Raw genomic sequence first — 17941 nt, 5'->3', positions numbered from 1 at the left:
CATGGATACAATATTGGAGAAGAGTACCCCGTTATGCAATGGTAAAGGAAGTAATGCAGATAAGGTTCAAGATAGTGAGACATCCCTGTTGGTATCCAGGAAAGCTGATAAAAACTATATTGAAGACACTGAGACAACCCCAAAGTCCGGTCTTGATGTAGTGTTCGAGTTACTGGCTACTACTGCTGGCACCAGCTCTTCAAACTCGTTGTCTAAATCAGTTCGGCTTCTTCATTCTCAACTTCAAGTTGAAAGACATCGTCAGATGTTATGCGACAGGAAGTCGAAGGACTGAGGAAGTCCCTATATAATTTCGATGCATACTTTCTGGTGCAAGGGCAAGTGCTGGAGGACTTAAGCGCCAAACAAGAGAAAGTTAATAAGCTTGCTAAGCATCTTGCCAGCATTATGGGTACCCATCATATTGTTTCTTGAGATCTTCTGAAGTGGTTTCAGTTCTGGACTTGTTTTGCTGTGGCATTTATATGCTGTTGTGTTCCCTATATTTGCACTGGTGGCGAACTTTGATGCCTAGTGGATGTAATATGTGTAATAGCCGTGATAGCCTAGCGTAAGTTGCTTGCTTATTTATTTCCTTATTGTCTTGTTTATTTCTTTGCTAGTAGTCAGTGCAGTTCATTTTCCGCGGATTGCTAGTGGCCGCAATAACCTATTTTTTAAAACTAGGCCACAATAATCATGGGCTACATATTTACTGTAGTTACCATTTCCCTCCTACGAACCATAGAAACAATGGGCCGTCTACGTGTCATAGAAACAATGGTCCTTATACGGCTCGTAGACACAATGCGCCTTCTACGAGTCGTATCATCAATGGGCCTTGTACGGGCCGTATGATTGGTTGGCTAAACATGGGCCAATAACAGACCGCATTATGGTCGTAAACGGGCTAGAGTTGGAATCGTCTGTTCATGGGCCGACCATAACGGGTCGTCGTTAATCGGCCGTATTTGATGATGCTATGAAAATGGCCCAATGTATTAACGGGCCACAAACGGGCCGACTGTAACCTCGGGCTGAATTTAGCCCACAAGCAGAAAATGATAGTAACAGGATGTAAGTAAGTGAATGTTGGAAATAAGCCCAAGAATAAATGGGCTCTGAGAAGGCCGAAAGATAACATGGGCTGGAAACGGCCCAACGGAATAACGGACCGTTAATGGGTAGAAAGTGATACACTATTCATTACGGGCCAATTTCACCATGGGCCGTTAATGGTTAGAAAGTGATACACTGTTCATTGCGGGCCAGCTTCACCACGGGCCGTTAATGGGCCAAGAGTTACAAAGGGCCTCATATGGGCCAAAAGACGTCATGGGCCATACATGGGCGAGAAGTGAAAATGGACTGGAATCATATTGGATGGCCCAGATGATGCTAGTGGGCCCAATTCGGATAGGGCGTAACGGGCCTTGGGTTAGCGGGCTGTAAATAGGCTATATGCGAACAAGCCATTAATAGGCTTTCCATGGGCCGGCCCGCCACCTTTTGACCAAGTCAAACGTGCCGGCGTTTTCACAGGAATGGGCCTCTGTTGGGCCGTTCCGCGTGTCGACGTATCATAGGCGCCGTCTGTCCAATGAGTGGATGACATTTGTCCCAACGATGAGCCGACACGTGTTTCCTATAGCCAATGATGATTTTACACGTGGAAAATCCCCATTAGTCCGGGCTGTTAATGGGTTATCGGATCCAAAACCCGACGCGATAGCTTAACGGTGTTTCGTTATGGTGGATGCCACGTGTCGGTCACCCTTGATGAAAGCACTTCTGTGACGCGCGATTTATCATCATGGAAGTGGACACTTCCGTGATGATAATTTTGGTAATGTCATGGAACACTTCTACGACAGCACAGGTATGACTATCTTGATTCTGTCAGAAAATCGTCATGGATGTACATGCATGACAGAAAACGCGACCTACTGTGACAAACACGAATCATCACGGAAGTGTATTTTTTTTGTAGTGGCACCCGCACCCGCCGCCACCTGCGCCGCATGTCGCCGCCGCCTGCGCTGCCGTCTCCCCTCGCCGCCGTAGCCGAAGCCCGCCAGAGCCCCGCCGATGCCGGCATCACCACTGGAACCCCGCCGGAGGTAGTCGCCGCCACCGCAGTTTCAGTTTAGTTAAAAACCGTTCGATTTTAAAAAAACATATATATGTTTTTTAAAATAGATTGGTTCGTTTTTTTCGGTTTAGTTGTTTAGTGGACATTCGTCCATTCATTCGTTTTAATGAACGCTGTTCACCAATTAGGTTCTGTTAACGAACGTTCGTTCATTAGTCTGTTCGTCTCATTTTATTTTCTAGGGTTTTTCCGCGATTATTTTCGATCGCGATTTCTGCCCTGATCTTCGATCTAGTATAACTTTTTTCTTATTTATCCAAATTAGATGAAACCAGCGCCTAAATCTTTGTCTCGAAGCCCTCTTTATGTTTAACCAGCTTGAACAAGATTTTGGTACTTTAAAAATTGACTTTAGTCCAGATTAGTAAACGAATCTTGTTTTGGTCGTAGTTTGAGTTTCGTTGCTCCGTTTGATTTGATTTTTTTTGCAAACCAGAGTTCTTCAGTTGAACTTTCTGGTTGGCTCTTCTTATTTAAGTTTTACCCGTGCTTCTTTCTTGTGTGCTTATGTATGCTATTATTTGTTTGCGATAGAATTCTCGGAGTGCGAAGCGTGCTACTTCGAGTCGCTAGGTTTTGCAGATCATCAGCAAGGCAAGTAACACTTTGATCATATCCCTTTATTACCAAGTTTTTATGCATTAGTTCCAATCCGCAAACATTGCATGGTTAGGATCTGAATAACATGTGGGTTTGGGATGTAGATGATGAGGTAGAACCTATTTCCCGTTTATTATCATGTTGATCCCATCACTCTAAACAAATTTGTTGGGTTAATGATATTGCTTAATTGGGATTGAGTTGGAGGAACCTGCTCAATGTTTAACAACCACCATGATAGTTAAATAAAATGTATTCCTTTGTTGTAGGGGAAAATTGGCTTTATGCAAAAAAATAACCATAGGGCTTTCCACCAGCCATATATGCATGTAGTGATAGCATTTATTTTGTTCATTACTATTTCGTGTTACATTGCCAGCATATTCCATGTGCTGACCCGTTTTGGGCTGCAACATATCATGTTGCAGACTTTTCAGACGATGGGTAAGGTGCCATAGTTCATTGTCGTTCACTCAGCTATGCCATTGGAGTTGATGGACTCACTTTATCTTCCAAGCCTTCCGCCGTTATCTTATTTAGATGGCCTTAAGCCATATTATTGTAATAAGTTCTCTTTTGAGACATTTCGATGTAATAAGTGTGTGATTGAAACTCTGTTATAAATCCTCAAGTACTGTGTGTGTCAGCATTACCGATCCAAGGATGACATTGATGCACAGAGACTAGACTGATTGAGGTCTGGTCACTACAAGATGGTATCAGAGCACACGCTGACTGTAGAACACGACCACCAAGTTAAACCATAGGCCACTCTTCTCTACTAATTTCTGACTCCTCTCCCTTTTCCACACTATAGGAAGGCGTACTCAAGGAACATGTTTACACAATCAGATGAAGACACTCCTTTTGGACGACACTTGAAGGAAGTTACTAGGTACCTGAATATCGGAATACCAAGCTTCTTCGGGACCTACATCGCCACTTTACCAGAAGAGTAGCATTGGAAGATTCGATTTCAAGTTCTAGGAAGGACATTCGTGCCAGTTACTGAGCCAATAGAGTTTTCCTTTGATGCACCAACCTGGAGTCTAGGAAAGAGCATGGCATCCCACATCGCCAAGGGACACATTGGAGAGGTTTATCACAAGGATCTTAAGGACACTATCTACCAGATATGTGGGCGCCGAGATGAGCGATGGGATATGATCAGCACCAGGAGGGACATGTCCATTGCAGCTTTCATCCAAGAGTTAAACCAGCACATTAGTCGCCAGGAGAACCAGATGTGCGCAAGCATGATAGATTTGAAGAAGGCAATGACCAGGATTATGGAGCTAGAGGAGGAACTCAAGTATACACGTGACGGATATGAGGAGGAAATGACGATACTAGTGGAGAAGAATGATGACATGATGAGGAAGCCATGAGTATTCATGGGAGACCTCGCGCCAGGAGGAGATGATGACCATTCCAAGCACTACATCATCATCGACGACACTGATTCTGACCCTGACGATAGCGATGATGACTGCATGGATGAAGTTGGAGCGGATATCATGGAGTCTTCCACCGATCAAAACTTCTAGTCAACCACCATATTATTAGTAGTATTCCCCGATGTATATAGAGTAGTCCGAGCACTTTTGTAACAATAGTTAGACCATTTGTATGCCCTTGTTTGAATTGATTGAAGTGATATGATTGTGTTTGTCTCATGTCCATATGGGTAGTGTTTTCCCTTTAGACCTCATTCTATTCTGTTTTCTCACCTTTTCTAAACCCATCAGATGCCTCCGAGACGTGACAATGGATTTGCTTTCCCACCGGAGCTCACTTAGTTGATCCAGCAGCAGAATACCTTGATGCAGCTACTAGTTCAGAATCAGAATCAAGGAAACAACAACAACAAACCACCAACACCACAAGATTGGAAGGGAGCTGACCACTGCAGGATGCACAGATGCGGAGACAGTGTGTTTTGCCGCACATGAGCTTGATGGACCCGCAACATCATGGTGGGAGAATTTCACAGCCACTTACCCCATTGACACTGTTACATGGGATCAGTTTCAACAGGCTTTCCGCACTGCCCATGTTTCAGCAAGAGCTATGAATATGAAGAAGCACGAGTTTCGCAACTTGCGCCAAGGAGGACACACAGTGGGCCAGTATGTGGATGAGTTTAGTAAGTTAGCACGCTATGCCCCTGATGACGTAGCTACAGATGCTGCTAAGCAGGAGAAGTTTCTGGAAGGACTGAATGATGAGCTGAGCATGCAGTTGATGGTGGAAACATTCAACAACTACCAGGAGTTGGTAGATATAGCTCTTATGATTGAAAGGAAGTAGTAGCAGATAGATAGCCGTAAGAGGAAGTATGGACAAGGGAAGTACAATTCATGAGCTCAGCGGAGACCTCATTTTACCCCAAACTCGGGAGGGCACATTCACCATAACCATGGAGTCCCTAATTCCAATGGAGGAAGTACGCATAACCATAATGGCCCCAAGAATGGGAATGGGAATGGAGGAAGCAACAGCTAGAACTGTTCAAACCCAGCAATGCCCGCCAAGAAGGATCTAAGTCACATTACTTGTTTCAAGTGCGGGAATAATGGACACTACGCCACTGAGTGTTCTGAAGAAAAGAATGAAAATGGCAATGGAAGCTCTGGGAAGAAGCCCAACCCTTTCAACAGGGGACAAGTGAACCACGTTAGCGTGGAGGAGGTTGAAGAGCAGCCAGATGCACTTATAGGTAAGTTTTTGGTTAATTCATTTACCACAATTGTTTTTTTATACTGGTGCATCGCATTCATACATATCAAGGGGATTTTTGGATAAGTATAAGTTGCCCACCAAAGTTCTTAGGACACCTATGTTAGTAAGCTCACCAGGACCGGAGCATATTCCAAGCCAAGGATGTTTTCAGAAGGCATTGACCATAGGTAGGCATGTTTTCCCCTCAGATCTGATAATTCTGGAGTGACAAGGGTTGGATGTGATTTTGGGTATGGATTGGCTATCTATGTACGGTGGATACTGTTGGGGAATGTAGCAGAAATTCAAAATTTTCCTACGTGTCACCAAGATCTATCTATGGAGAAACGAGCAACGAGGGGAAGGAGAGTGCATCTACATACCCTTGTAGATCGCTAAGCGGAACCATTCAAGAGAACGGGGTTGAAGGAGTCGTACTCGTCGTGATTCAAATCACCGGAGATCCTAGTGCCGAACGGACGGCACCTCCGCGTTCAACACAAGTACAGCCCGGTGACGTCTCCCATGCCTTGATCCAGCAAGGAGAGAGGGAGAGGTTGAGGAAGACTCCGTCCAGCAGCAGCACAACGGCGTGGTGGTGATGGAGGAGCGTGGCAATCCTGCAGGGCTTCGCCAAGCACCGTGGGAGAGGAGAAGGGAGAGAGGTAGGGCTGCGCCAAGAGGGAGAGAAACTCATGTGTTGGCAGCCCTCAAGACCTAAACTATATATAGGGGAGAGGGAGGGGGTGCGCCCCCTTTAGGGTTTCCACCCCAAGGGGTGCGGCTGCCCCCAATCCCATCTAGGGTGGCGGCCAAGGGGGGAGAGGGGAAACTTGCCCCCCAAGTTAGGTGGGTGCGCCCCCTCCCCCAACCCTAGGTGCCTTGGGCCCTTGTGGGGGGGCGCACCAGCCCACCTGGGGCTGGTCCCCTCCCACACTTGGCCCATGCAGCCCTCCGGGGCTGGTGGCCCCACTTGGTGGATCCCCGGGACCCTCCCGGTGGTCCCGGTACGTTACCGATAAAACCCAAAACTTTTCCGGTGACCAAAACAGGACTTCCCATATATAAATCTTTACCTCCGGACCATTTTGGAACTCCTCGTGACGTCCGGGATCTCATCCGGGACTCCGAACAACATTCAGTAACCACATACAAACTTCCTTTATAACCCTAGCATCATCGAACCTTAAGTGTGTAGACCCTACGGGTTCGGGAACCATGCAAACATGACCGAGACGTTCTCCGATCAATAACCAACAGCGGGATCTGGATACCCATGTTGGCTCCCACATGTTCCACGATGATCTCATCGGATGAACCACGATGTCAAGGACTCAATTGATCCCGTATACAATTCCCTTTGTCTAGCGGTATTGTACTTGCCCGAGATCCGATCGTCGGTATGCCGATACCTTGTTCAATCTCGTTACCGGCAAGTCTCTTTACTCGTTCCATAACACATCATCTCGTGATCAACCCCTTGGTCACATTGTGCACATTATGATGATGTCCTACCGAGTGGGCCCAGAGATACCTCTCTGTTTACACGGAGTGACAAATCCCAGTCCCGATTCGTGCCAACCCAACAGACACTTTCGGAGATACCTGTAGTGCACCTTTATAGCCACCCTGTTACGTTGTGACGTTTGGTACACACAAAGCATTCCTACGGTATCCGGGAGTTGCACAATCTCATGGTCTAAGGAAATGATACTTGACATTAGAAAAGCTTTAGCATATGAACTACAATCTTTGTGCTAGGCTTAGGATTGGGTCTTGTCCATCACATCATTCTCCTAATGATGTGATCCCGTTATCAACGACATCCAATGTCCATGGTCAGGAAACCGTAACCATCTATTGATCAACGAGCTAGTCAACTAGAAGCTTACTAGGACATGGTGTTGTCTATGTATCCACACATGTATCTGAGTTTCCTTTCAATACAATTATAGCATGGACAATAAACGATTATCATGAACAAGGAAATATAATAATAATACCTAATTTATCATTGCCTCTAGGGCATATTTCCAACAGTCTCCCACTTGCACTAGAGTCAATAATCTAGTTCACATCGCTATGTGATTAACACTAATAGGTCACATCGCCATGTGACCAACATCCAAAGAGTTTACTAGTGTCACTAAACTAGTTCACATCACCATGTGATTTAGACTGAATGAGTTCTGGGGTTTGATCATGTTTTCCTTGTGAGAGAAGTTTTAGTCAACGGGTCTGCAGTATTCAGATCCGTATGTACTTCGCAATTCTCTATGTCATATTGTAAATGCTGCTTCCACACTCCACTTGAAGCTATTCCAAATGGTTGCTCCACTATACGTATCCGGTTTGCTATTCAGAGTCATTCGGATAGGTGTTAAAGCTTGCATCGACGTAACCCTTTACATCGAACTCTTTATCACCTCCATAATCAAGAAACATATCCTTATTTACTCCAAGGACAATTTTGACTGTTGTCCAATGATCCATTCCTGGATCATTCTTGTACCCCTTGACTGACTCATGGCAAGGCACACTTCTGGTGCGGTACACAGCATAGCATATAATAGAGCCTTCGTCTGAAGCATAGGGGATGACCTTCGTCCTTTCTCTCTCTTCTGTCGTGGTCCTGCTTTAACTCTTAACTTCGTACCTTACATCTCAGGCAAGAACTCCTTCTTTGACTGATCCATCTTGAACACCTTCAAGATCATGTCAAGGTATATGCTCATTTGAAAGTACCATTAAGCGTTTTTGATCTATCCTTATAGATCTTGATGCTCAATGTTCAAGTAGCTTAATCCAGGTTTTCTATTGAAAAACACCTTTCAAATAACCCTATATGCTTTCTAGAAATTCTACATCATTTCTGATCAACAATATGTCAACAACATATACTCATCAGAAATTCTATAGTGCTCCCACTCACTTCTTTGGAAATACAAGTTTCTCATGAACTTTGTATAAACCCAAAATCTTTGATCATCTCATCAAAGCGCACATTCCAACTCCGAGATGCTTACTCCAGTCCTTAGAAGGATCGCTGGAGCCAGCATACCTTTTAGCATCCTTAGGATCGACAAAACCTTTCTGATTGTATCACATACAACCTTTCCTTACGAAAACTGGTAAGGAAACTTGTTTTGACATCCATCTGCAAGATTTCATAAATGCAGCTAATGCTAACATGATTCCGATGGACTTAAGCATCGCTACGAATGAGAAAATCTCATCGTAGTCAACTCCTTGACCTTGTGAAAAACTCTTCGCCACAAGTTGAGCTTCATAGACGGTGACATTACCGTCCACGTCCGTCTTCTTCTTCAAGATCCATTTATCTCAATGGCTTGCTGATCATCGGGCAAGTCCACCAAAGTCCATGCTTTGTTTTGATACATGGATCCTATCTCGGATTTCTTGGCTTCTAACCATTTGTTGGAATTTGGGCCCATCATCGCTTATCCATAGCTCGTAGGTTCATTGTTGTCTAGCAACATGACCATCAAGACGTGATTACTGTACCACTCTGAAGTAGTACGCATCCTTGTCACCCTACGAGGTACGGTAGTGACTTGATCCAAAACTTCATGATCACTATCATAAGCTTCTACTTCAATTGGTGTAGGCGCCACAGGAACAACTTCATGTGCCCTGCTACACACTTGTTGAAGTGACGGTTCAATAACCTCATCAAGTCTCCACCATCCTCCCACTCAATTCTCGAGACAAACCTTTCCTCGAGAAAGGACCCGATTCAAGAAACAATCCCTATTGCTTTCAGATCTGAATTAGGAGGTATACCCAACAGTTTTGGGTGTCCTATGAAGATTCATTTTATCCGTTTTGGGTTCGAGCTTATCACAATGAAACTTTTTCACATAAGCGTCGCAGCCCCAAACTTTTAAGAAACGACAACTTAGGTTTCCCCAAACCATAGTTCAAACGGTGTCGTCTCAACGGAATTACATGGTGCCCTATTAAAGTGAGTGTGGTTGTTTCTAATGCCTAACCCATGAACGATAGTGGTAATTCGATAAGAGACATCATGGTACGCACCATATCCAATAGGGTGCAACTATGATGTTCGGACACACCATCACACTATGGTGTTCCAGGCGGTATTAATTGTGAAACAATTTCCACAATGTCTTAATTGTGTGCCAAAGCTAGTAACTCAGATACTCATCTCTATGATCATATCATAGACATTTTATCCTCTTGTCACAATGACCTTCAACTTCACTCTGAAATTACTTGAACCATTCAATAATTCAGACTTGTGTTTCATCAAGTAAATATACAATATCTACTTAAATCATCTGTGAAGTAAAACATAATGATATTCACTGCATGCCTCAACACTCATTGGACTGCACACATCAAAGTGTGTTACTTCCAACAAGTTGCTATCTTGTTCCATCTTATTGAAAAACGAGGCTTTTTCCGTCATCTTGCCTATGTGGTATGATTTGCATATCTCAAGTGATTCAAAATCAAGTGAGTCCAAACGATCCATCTGCATGGAGTTTCTTCATGCGTATACACCAATAGACAAGGTTTGCATGTCTCAAACTTTTCAAAAACGAGTGAGTCCAAAGATCCATCAACATGGAGCTTCATCATGCGTTTTACACCAATATGACTTACATGGCAGTGCCACAAGTAAGTGGTACTATCATTACTATCTTATATCCTTTTTGGCATGAAAATCTGTATCACTACGATGAGATTCAATAAACCATTCCTTTTAGGTGCTAGACCATTGAAGGTATTATTCAAATAAACAGAGTAACCATTATTCTCCTTAAATGAATAACCGTATTGCGACAGACATAATCCAATCATGTCTATGCTCAACGCACACACCAAATAACAATTATTTAGGTTTAACACCAATCTCGATGGTAGAGGGAGCGTGCGATGCTTGATCACATCAACCTTGGAAACACTTCGAACACGTATCATCAGCTCACCTTTAGCTAGTCTCCATTTATTCCGTAGCTTTTATTTCGAGTTATTAATACTTAGCAACCAAACCGGTATCTAATACCCTGGTGCTACTAGGAGTACTAGTAAAGTACACATTAACATAATGTATATCCAATATACTGCTATCGACCTTGCCAGCCTTCTTATCTACCAAGTATCTAGGGTAATTCTGCTCCAGTGGCTGTTCCCCTTATTACATAAGCACTTAGTCTCGGGTTTGGGTTCAACCTTGGGTTTCTTCACTGGAGCAGCAACTGATTTGCCATTTCATGAAGTGTCCCTTCTTGCCCTTGCCCTTCTTGAAACTAGTGGTTTCACCAACCATCAACAATTGATGCTCCTTCTTGATTTCTACTTTCGCGGTGTCAAACATCGTGAATACCTCAAGGATCATCATATCTATCCCTGATATGTAATAGTTCATCACGAAGCTCTAGCAGCTTGGTGGTAATTACTTTGGAGAAACATCACTATCTCATCTGGAAGATCAACTCCCACTCGATTCAAGTGATTATTGCACTCAGACAATCTGAGCACAAGCTCAACGATTGAGCTTTTCTCCCTTAGTTTGCAGGCTAAGAAAATCATCGGAGGTCTTATACCTCTCAACGTGGGCACGAGCCTGAAATCCCAATTTCAGCCCTCGAAACATCTCATATGTTCCGTGATGTTTCGAAAAACGTCTTTGGTGCCTCAACTCTAAACCGTTTAACTGAACTATCACGTAGTTATAAAAACGTGTATGTCCGATGTTCGCAACATCCACAGACGATGATTGGGGTTCAACACATTTAAGTGGTGCATTAAGGACATAAGCTTTGTACTGTCTGCGTAATCGCTACTGTCAACTTTGAACTATATTTTCTCCAGGAACATATCTAAACAATGGAACTAAAGCGCGAGCTTACGACATAATTTGCAAAGATCTTTTGACTATGTTCAGGATAATTAAGTTCATCTCATGAACTCCCACTCAGATAGACATCCCTCTAATCATCTAAGTGGTTACATGATCCGAGTCAACTAGGTCGTGTCCGATAATCACGTGAGACGGACAAGTCATCATCGGTGAACGTCTTCATGTTGATCGTATCTACTATACGACTCATGCTCGACCTTTCGGTCTCTTGTGTTCCGAGGCCATGTATGTACATGCTAGGCTCGTCAACTTAACCTAAGTGTTTCGCGTGTGTAAATCTGGCTTACACCCGTTGTATGTGAACGTAAGAATCTATCACACCCGATCATCACGTGGTGCTTCGAAACGACGAACTTTCGCAACGGTGCACAGTTAGGGGGAACACTTTCTTGAAATTTTAATGAGGGATCATCTTATTTACTACCGTCGTTCTAAGCAAATAAGATGCATAAACATGATAAACATCACATGCAATCAAAAAGTGACATGATATGGCCAATATCATTTTGCTCCTTTTGATCTCCATCTTCGGGGCTCCATGATCATCGTCGTCACCGGCATGACACCATGATCTCCATCATCGTGTCTCCATGAAGTTGTCTCGCCAACTAATTACTTCTACTACTATGGCTACCGGTTAGCAATAAAGTAAAGTAATTACATGGCGTTGGTCAATGACACACATGTCATACAATAAATAAAGACAACTCCTATGGCTCCTGCCGGTTGTCATACTCATCGACATGCAAGTCGTGATTCCTATTACAAGAACATGATCAATCTCATACATCACATATCATTCATCACATTCTTCTTGGCCATATCACATCACATAGCATACCCTGCAAAAACAAGTTAGCCGTCCTCTAATTGTTGTTTGCATGTTTTACGTGGCTGCAATGGGTTTCTAGCAAGAACGTTTCTTACCTACGCAAAAACCACAACGTGATATGTCAATCGCTATTTACCCTTCATAAGGACCCATTTCATCGAATCCGTTCCGACTGAAGTGGGAGAGACTGGCACCCGCTAGCCACCTTATGCACGAAGTGCATGTCAGTCGGTGGAACCTGTCTCACGTAAGTGTACGTGTAAGGTCGGTCCGGCGCTTCATCCCACAATACCGTCGAAACAAGATTGGACTAGTAATGGTAAGCATATTGAACAAAATCAATGCCCACAACTACTTTGTGTTCTACTCGTGCAAAGAATCTACGCAATAAACCTGGCTCTGATACCACTATTGGGGAACGTAGAAGAAATTCAAAATTTTCCTACGTGTCACCAAGATCTATCTATGGAGAAAACAGCAACGAGGGGAAGGAGAGTGCATCTACATACCCTTGTAGATCTCTAAGAGGAAGCATTCAAGAGAACAGGGTTGAAGGAGTCGTACTCGTCGTGATTCAAATCACCGGAGATCCTAGTGCCGAACGGACGACACCTCTGCGTTCAACACACGTACAGCCCGGTGATGTCTCACATGCCTTGATCCAGCAAGGAGAGAGGGAGAGGTTGAGGAAGACTCCATCCAGCAGCAGCACAACGGCGTGGTGGTGATGGAGGAGCGTGGCAATCCTGCAGGGCTTCGCCAAGCACCGCGGGAGAGGAGAAGGGAGAGAGGTAGGGATGCGCCATGAGGGAGAGAAACTCATGTGTTGGCAGCCCTCAAGACCTCAACTATATATAGGGGAGAGGGAGAGGGTGCGCCCCCTCTAGGGTTTCCACCCCAAGGGGTGCGGCTGCCCCCAATCCCATCTAGGGTGGCGGCCAAGGGGGGGAGAAGGGAAACTTGCCCCCCAAGTTAGGTGGGTGCGCCCCCTCCCGCAACCCTCGGCGCCTTGGGCCCTTGTGGGGGGCGCACCAGCCCACCTGGGGCTGGTCCCCTCCCACACTTGATCCATGCAGCCTTCCGGGGCCGGTGGCCCCACTTGGTGGATCCCCGGGACCCTCCCGGTGGTCCCGGTACGTTACCGATAAAACCCAAAACTTTTCCGGTGACCAAAACAGGACTTCCCATATATAAATCTTTACCTCCGGACCATTCCGAAACTCCTCGTGATGTCCGGGATCTCATCCGGGACTCCGAACAATATTCGGTAACCACATACAAACTTCCTTTATAACCCTAGCGTCATCGAACCTTAAGTGTGTAGACCCTACGGGTTCGGGAACCATGCAGACATGACCGAGACGTTCTCCGGTCAATAACCAACAGCGGGATCTAGATACCCATGTTGGCTCCCACATGTTCCACGATGATCTCATCGAATGAACCACGATGTCAAGGACTCAATCGATCCCGTATACAATTCCCTTTGTCTAGCGGTATTGTTGCCCGAGATTCCATCGTCGGTATGCCGATACCTTGTTCAATCTCGTTACCGGCAAGTCTCTTTACTTGTTTCGTAACACATCATCCCGTGATCAACCCCTTGGTCACATTGTGCACATTATGATGATGTCCTACCGAGTGGGCCCAGAGATATCTCTCCATTTACACGGAGTGACAAATCCCAGTCTCGATTCGTGCCAACACAACAGACACTTTCGGAGATACCTATAGTGCACCTTTATAGCCACCCTGTTACGTTGTGACGTTTGGTACACCCAAAGCATTCCTACGGTATCCGGGAGTTGCACAATCTCATGGTCTAAGGAAATGATACTTGACATTAGAAAAGCTTTAGCATATGAACTACGATCTTTGTGCTAGGCTTAGGATTGGGTCTTGTCCATCACATCATTCTCCTAATGATGTGATCCCGTTATCAACGACATCCAATGTCCATGGTCACGAAACCGTAACCATCTATTGATCAACGAGCTAGTCAACTAGAAGCTTACTAGGGACATGGTGTTGTCTATGTATCCACACATGTATCTGAGTTTCCTTTCAATACAATTATAGCAGGGACAATAAACGATTATCATGAACAAGGAAATATAATAATAATAACTAATTTATCATTGCCTCTAGGGCATATTTCCAACAGAAACATCGATTGCGCCAGTAAGTCAATTATGCTCACTACCCCAGAAGGAAGAAGGATCAAGTATGTATCCCGGCATGTGCCAAAGAGGACTCAAGTGAATTCCTTATCAGGAGTTGTGCATGAGGAAGTACTAGTGGTGAAGGATTACCCCGACGTATTCCCGGAGGAGTTGCCAGGCATGCCACTGGATCGAGACAGTGAGTTTTTGAATGAGCTTTTGCCAGGCACTGGGCCAATATCAAAGAGACTATATCGGATGCCCGCAAAGCATTTGGAGGAAATTAAGAAGGAGATTAAGGAGTTACTGGATAAAGGTTATATACGACCAAGTTCGTCACCTTGGGGAGCCCCAGTTCTTCTAGTGGAGAAGAAGGATGGATCATTAAGGATGGTTGTTAATTATCATGCGTTGAATGAGGTGACGATCAAGAACAGGTACCCACTGCCGATGATCAATGATTTGTTTGACAAGTTGCAAGGAGCTAATATATTTTCCAAGATCAATATCTGATCAGGATACCATCAGTTGAAGATTCGAGAGCAGGATATACCTAAGACAACTTTTACCACAAGGTACGGGCTATATGAGTATACTGTTATGCCATTTGGTCTGACTAACGCGCCTGCCTATTTCATGAACATGATGAACAAAGTGTTTATGGAGTTTTTATATAAGTTCGTGGTGGTGTTCATCGATGATATATTGGTCTACTCAAAGAATGAAGAGGAGCATAAGGAGCATTTGCGTTTGGTACTCGAGAAGCTCAGGTAACATCAGTTATATGCCAAGTTCAGCAAGTGTGAGTTTTGGTTGAAGGAAGTTGGATTTCTTGGACATGTTATATCCGGAGAAGGAATAGCAGTAGACCCCACCAAGGTTGTTCAAGTGACTAAATGGGTAGCACCCACATCAGTTGGAGAGATCAGGAGTTTTCTCGGACTCGCAAGTTATTACTGGAGGTTCATTGAGAATTTCTCCAGGATTGCTAAACCCATGACGGAGTTATTGAAGAATGACACCAAGTTCAAATGGACTGAGGAGTGTGAAGCCATTTTTCAAGAGTTGAAGAAACGTTTGGTTAGAGCCCCAGTGCTGATTCTTCCAGATCAATGAAAGGATTCTCAGGTGTATTGTCACACTTCACGTCGAGGACTTGGAGCAGTGCTTATGCAGGAGGGAAGAGTTGTTTCATATGCCTCACGACAGCTTAAACCTCATGAGTTAAATTATGCTACACATGATTTGGAGCTAGCGGCCATAGTGCATGCGTTGAAGACATGGAGACATTTTGTCATTGGAAACCATTGTGAGGTATACAAAGATCATAAGAGTTTGAAATATATCTTCACACAGAAGGAGTTGAATCTCAGGCAAAGGAGATGGTTGGAGCTCATTAAGGATTATGATATGAAGTTGCACTATCATCCCGGAAAGGCTAATGTAGTAGCCGATGCGTTGAGTCACAAGAGTTAAGCTAATACACTCATGACCAGAGAATTACCCAAGGAGTTAGCAGAGGATCTTCGTGAGCTATGTTTGGAAATAGTTCCGAGAGGTTATGTAGAAGCATTAGAAATTCAGTCCACTTTGATGGGTAAGATCAGAGAAGCCCAGAAGACTGACAAAGAGATTGCGGAGATAAAGGAAAGGATGAGAAAAGGAAAGGCTAAAGGATTTCGTGAGGATGAGCATGATACCTTATGGTTTGAGGATCCCGTATACGTGCCCAATGACCCAAAGATCAGGAAGTTGATTCTGCATGAGGCCCATGATTCACCATATTTGGTTCACCCAGGAAACACTAAAATATATCTGGATTTGAAGGAAAGTTTCTGGTGGACCAGAATGAAGAAGGATATTGCTGAGTATGTAGCAGTATGCGATGTATGTCAGAGAGTTAAGGCAGAGCATCAAAAGCCAGCAGGATTGCTAAAGCCATTGCCGATACCCGAATGGAAGTGGGACAAGCTTGGCATGGATTTTATCGCAGGATTGCCAGGACTCGTTCAGGCTATGACTCGATATGAGTTGTAGTCACTCGATTGAAGAAAGTAGCTCATTTCATCCCAGTAAAGACAACTTATACAAGTGCTAAGTTGGCGAAGATATACATGACCAGGATCGTATGTCTGCATGGAGTTCCGAGGACCATTGTATCAGATAGAGGAACCCAGTTTACCTCAAAGTTCTAGAATCAGTTACATGAGACTTTGGGTACTAGGCTAGAGTTTAGTACAACCATTCATCCACAGACAGATGGACACACCGAGAGAGTCAATCAGATTTTGGAGGACATGTTGAGAGCTTGTGCGCTAGATTATGTATCTAGTTGGGATGACAACTTGTCGTATGCAGAGTTCTCTTATAACAATAGTTATCAAGCCAGTTTGAAGATGGCCCCTTTCAAAGCTTTGTACGGAAGGAGGTGTAGGACACCGTTATTGTGGGATGAAGTTGGAGACCGTCAGTTGTTTGGACCAGATTTGATTAAGGAGTCTGAAGAGAAGGTTAAATTGATTCACGACAGACTCAAGGTAGCCCAGTCCAGGCAGAAGAGTTATGCAGATTCTAAACGCAAGGAGACAATTTACAAAGTCAGACAAAGTATACCTTCATGTGTCACCTCTTCGAGGAGTTAAGCGTTTTGGAGTTAAGGGAAAATTAGCAGCATGTTTTGTGGGACCATACAATATCTTAGAACGTATGGGAGAAGTTGTTTACAACCTTGAATTGCTAGAAGGATTATCGGGAGTTCACAATGTGTTTCACGTCTCCCAGTTAAAGAAGTGCCACGCAGAGATGGCTGATATTCCTCTGAGAGATACAGTGCCACTGGAAGCGATTCAGCTGGATAGTGATTTGACCTACGAAGAGAAACCAGTGAATATTCTCGAGTTTGCCAGCCAAGTCACACGCAACAAGGTTATCAAGTTTTGCAAAGTTCAGTGTAGCCACCATACCGACGATGAAGCCACCTGGGAATGAGAGGAAGATCTACGGAAGGACCACCCACACCTATTTTCTAGCCAACCCGAATCTCGAGGGCGAGATTCATCTTAAGGGGGGTAGGTTTGTAACATCCCAAATTTTCAATTTGGAATGTTATACATAGGTTATCATATGCATATCATATTTCTATTGCATTTTGGTTGATCCTAGAAACTCTAAGCAACTCAAGGACCCACAGAGAGAGTTGGGGGTTTCATTTGTTTTCATATTTGAATTTTCTCAAATATTGAAAAGAGGATCATTTTGGTTTTAATCATTTTCTCTCCGAATATTTCCAATATTAAAATAAAAGAGAAGGGGTAAAATGACTTCCCAAAATAAAAGAAATATTGGAGGAAAAATTTTAAAATCAAATAATTATTTTATTTGGCTTTTTATTGCTATTTTATTTGAATTAGAAAAATATGCATGTTGTCAAAATTGCATTTTTAGGCCAGAAAATGTTCACTTTGTTCTAAATATTTTATTTAGACGGTGAAAATTGTTTTCGGCATTTTTAGAATTTTTTTATATTTTATTAGGATTTTTCTGTTTCGGCGGAATTATTAAAA

This window comes from Triticum aestivum, chromosome 3B, assembly GCF_018294505.1.
Source record: "Triticum aestivum cultivar Chinese Spring chromosome 3B, IWGSC CS RefSeq v2.1, whole genome shotgun sequence".
NCBI classification, from domain to species: Eukaryota; Viridiplantae; Streptophyta; class Magnoliopsida; order Poales; family Poaceae; genus Triticum; species Triticum aestivum.
This window is presented reverse-complemented; position numbering follows the sequence as displayed.